The sequence below is a fragment of the Vigna angularis genome, chromosome 11 (genome assembly GCF_016808095.1).
Source record: "Vigna angularis cultivar LongXiaoDou No.4 chromosome 11, ASM1680809v1, whole genome shotgun sequence".
Lineage (NCBI taxonomy): Eukaryota > Viridiplantae > Streptophyta > Magnoliopsida > Fabales > Fabaceae > Vigna > Vigna angularis.
Genome location: NC_068980.1, coordinates 1,742,713 through 1,746,886, shown reverse-complemented (window position 1 = coordinate 1,746,886; position 4,174 = coordinate 1,742,713).

Here is a 4,174-nt window from a genome sequence, read left to right as displayed (position 1 = left end):
AGCTATTTAGGCTCGCATGACGATTTCTCATATCAAGCTATCACAATAAGACGTTCACCAACCCTATTTGCTCTTCCTTTTAGCAATGCGATAATTCCAAAGAACTTTAATGCGTCACTGTTTCTTAAGATGCATCTGGTGGAGGCTTCTTCCACCTAAAAAACTTTATATGTTCTTCTTATTAATGTACATTTCAGACTTTTATTTCTTTTATAATTTTTGTAATAAATGTATTGAAATATATAAAGTTTAAGAAAACTATGGATGTCAATAAGTTTTATTTTATATTACCACTTATGATAAAATATCCCAGTGTTTATTTTTTCTAGTAACAATAATTGTATCTTAAAACATGTCTTGGTATTTAAAATATTCAATAGAATTACACTTTAAAACAGGACTTGTTCTTTTAGATAAAAATGAAATACTGTTTTAAAAAAACAATTACAAAATTTCACTTGAAAAATATACCCCACTCTATAAAAAATCAAAATTCCACTAAACTTCAGAGATTAAAAGTGAAGCCATTTAAGTTAAAATAAAATATATGATTATTTTAAATTTAAAACAATAATAAATAAATTTAAATAAGATTTTGGTATTTTCAGATTTGTGCAGATTAAAGTTGGTATCATTACATGTTTTTAAGATTTTTGTATTTCATAATTTATAATATATTATTTTGGTCTTTAAGGTGATTTTATTATTTTTAAATTAATAATCTTAAGATACTAAAGTTTTACAGTGTCAATTTGAATACAAACTAAAAGTAAACAAATATTTAACCATGTTAATTATAATGGAAAACCAGGTCAATTAAAAACTGTCAAATTTGTAACCTGGATGAAATAAACACACTAAAATCTTTTACTTAAATTAAATTTTTCATCAAAAGAACTATCAGTCTACTCAATTGAATAACTAAAATTAATAGTTTATACTTAAAATTATTAAAGAAATAACCTACAAATAAACAACCACTGTGAAAAATTATTACTTCTCTCATTCTTTAAAATATTTAGCATTTTAAATATGTTATTTTATTTTAAAATTTATGGATTAAATATATCAAAATTTAGAATATAAATAAATTTTAATTTAATATCTAAATTTATGAACTAAAAACATATTTAACTTTTAATTTTTTTAATAATGAGATAGTTTCTTCTACAATATTCTTAAATTAACTTCACTTTTTCTCTTAATTTTAATTTAGTATTTTATTTTAAAATTATTTTGCAAAAATTAAGGAACAAAATATATTTTTTAATAAAATAACTACACAATTCTTATTTTATCTAATTATTTGATGTAATAAATATATGTTTAAATTATTTAAAAAATAAAAATTCACTGAGAGTAAAATTAATAAAACAATAATTAAGATGATTTTAAAAGTTGTGAAGGATAAATAAATATAAACAAAAATTATCCAAAAATTAATGTTTAAACAGAAATTCAAATTAATAATTCTCAACTTTTAATATATCACTAATTTTTATTTCTAATTGATTTCAAAAGTTAATGTTAGATGAAAGTAAGTATTTATTAATAGAATATAGTTATTTTAGTAAAAAAAAATTTGACTGTTATATATCTTTTATTAAGTTTAATTAAAATTTAATTATATAATAAATATGAGTATTTTTAATAAAAAATATTAATTTCTTTTATGCATTAAGTATTTATTATTTTTATGTCTTTTTAATTGATTATCTCTTATTAATTTTTTCTCTTAACCATACTACTTGAATTTATATAATGTTATTCAAATAATTTTTATTATTTTAATGAAACCATGTTCTATAATAATCATCATATATTAATAGTAGTAATAATGACAAATCATTGATTAATGTAAGTGATAATAAAGAGTAACTAAACAAAATGATAATTATATTAACATAACTATATCACTTATTTTATATTAATGATAATTCATTTTATATTAATTACAAATTTTCAAATAATATGTATAATAACCAAACAAAATGACATGATAACAATCACATCACATAAAAAATTAAACAGAAAAAAATAATTAAAAATATAAAATTTAAGTATCCACTATAATTAAAAAATTAATAAACACTCAATTGAATATATTAAATTTTCAACGGACTTATTAAAACTTAAATAATCTATTTATTATTATTTTCAATATTTAAATAAACTTTAAACAACTTAACTCTGATCATAAATATTGTTAAATGAAATATAACAAGGGAAACAGAATTGATTAGAGAGTACAAATTGAAACTATTTCCCTTATGTTAAATTAAAATTGTGATATTTTCATTATAGTGAGTATACTTTTATGTAAATATTTTATAATTTGTATTGTGTGCAGTAAAAGATTAAAGTAATTAAAATACATGAATATGATGAGCATTTTGAGAATAGTTAAAAAAAAGTTGTGGTTTTGTGGGTAGAGATAAACCACGTTCAGGTCGCCGCGTCCTTTAAAAGAAGGTCAGAAAAGAAAGGAGGACCACTGAAACCTGCCAATTGCGCCCACACGCTTTCCCATAATCAATGTTCTATTCAATTCAATGCTTTTTCTATCAATATTTTCTTCACCCTGCGTTTTCTTTTGTTTAAATAATTATATAAAATAAAAATAATCCAAACTCATATTCCTAGAACCAAAATTTGACCTTCATGTCTCTTTGTGCTAATGTTGGGCAATTGGGCCTTTTTGTTTCCATCGTTTATAATTGTCACACAAAAAACCCAAACATGTCAATTTCAATGGTTTGATATAGACAATTCTAGCTCATCATTGGAGATCATGACTATCTTTTGTATTTATGTACACAAAATAATACTACTTTTGGTTTTTTCAGCAGCCCAATCAATCACTCACCTTTCACATGTTCAAGCTGCAAACTTCTGATAAAAAATCCAAATATAATTTTATTTGTGGCCAATTGGTTCAATTCCCACTGATTAAAGAAAAAGATGCTCTTCTACAACCTCAATGATGTTCTTTGCAAATTTGATGGCATAAATCCGAAGAAATTTTGGATCATACCTAAAAATAAGTTCATATATATATATATATATATATATATATATATATATATATATATATATATATATGAAAACAAAGGTTGAACCCATTCGGAGTTCTCTATTTTCGTGGGGTTGTCCCAGTTACATCCCGTCTTTTAAGTTTTGTCAATTAAGTTATTAATATTGAAAAATTGAATCAATTGAGTCTCTGTCAAATCAACTTAACGAGTTAAGTTTTTGCTTACGTAGATAATTTTGGAGACATGGCGTGCATAATAGCTTTTTATTAATGAAACCGTGACATTTTCTAAACGAAACATTTAAAAAATTGGGGTTTTCTGAAATATTTTAAAATTAGGGTTATTTTTCACCGGAGCGGCATCTACGCCTTTTCCGAGCTTTCCATCGGGGATATTTTCCATAGGAGTTGCATCTGAGCGACCTTTGTTCTTTCCCGTGTGACGTTTGGGTTTTTCTCATCATCGTTCAATGGGATGTTCTCTTTCAAAACCATTCTGCACACACTATTGTATTCCTCTCTACCTTCTTCTCTTGGCACTGCTGTACTGCTTAACGTTGGGTAACCAATATATAGATCGAATAAAGTGAATTTCATGTTTTCCTCCTTATCGAGAACTGGGCTTATGTGTAAATAAATCTTTGGTTAAACCCATTCGCTCTCTTGCTTCTGCGGCGGCTGCTCGCGTTTTGTCATGGCTTCCGTGAATTGGACGGGTGTTGATGGTTTCCTGGGTGACGCGATTCTAGTTTGATTGGTTGCCATGATTGCCGGATGAAGGTTTGAGTGGCGCGAGATGGAGAAGAGGGGTAGATGAAATTTGCGCTTAGGGTTCTTCGCAGGGTTTGATTTGGGGTTCTTGGGATGTTGCGCAAATTTGCTTTTCTCTGGTCCTGATTTCTGATGCAAGTTGTGCGAAGGAGATGACGGTCATGCGAGGAGCTTTGCGTCTTTTGGTTCATGAAGAAGATGGTGATTTTTGGTTGATTGCTGCGGAGGCGCGATTCTGGATTGATTCCACAGTTGACGTCGTGCCAATTTGAAGCTTCAGATTTTCTCTTCTCAATTCAAATTTCAATTAACCATAATTTTAAAATATTTCAGAAAAACCTCAATTTTTTAAATGTTTCATTTAGAAAA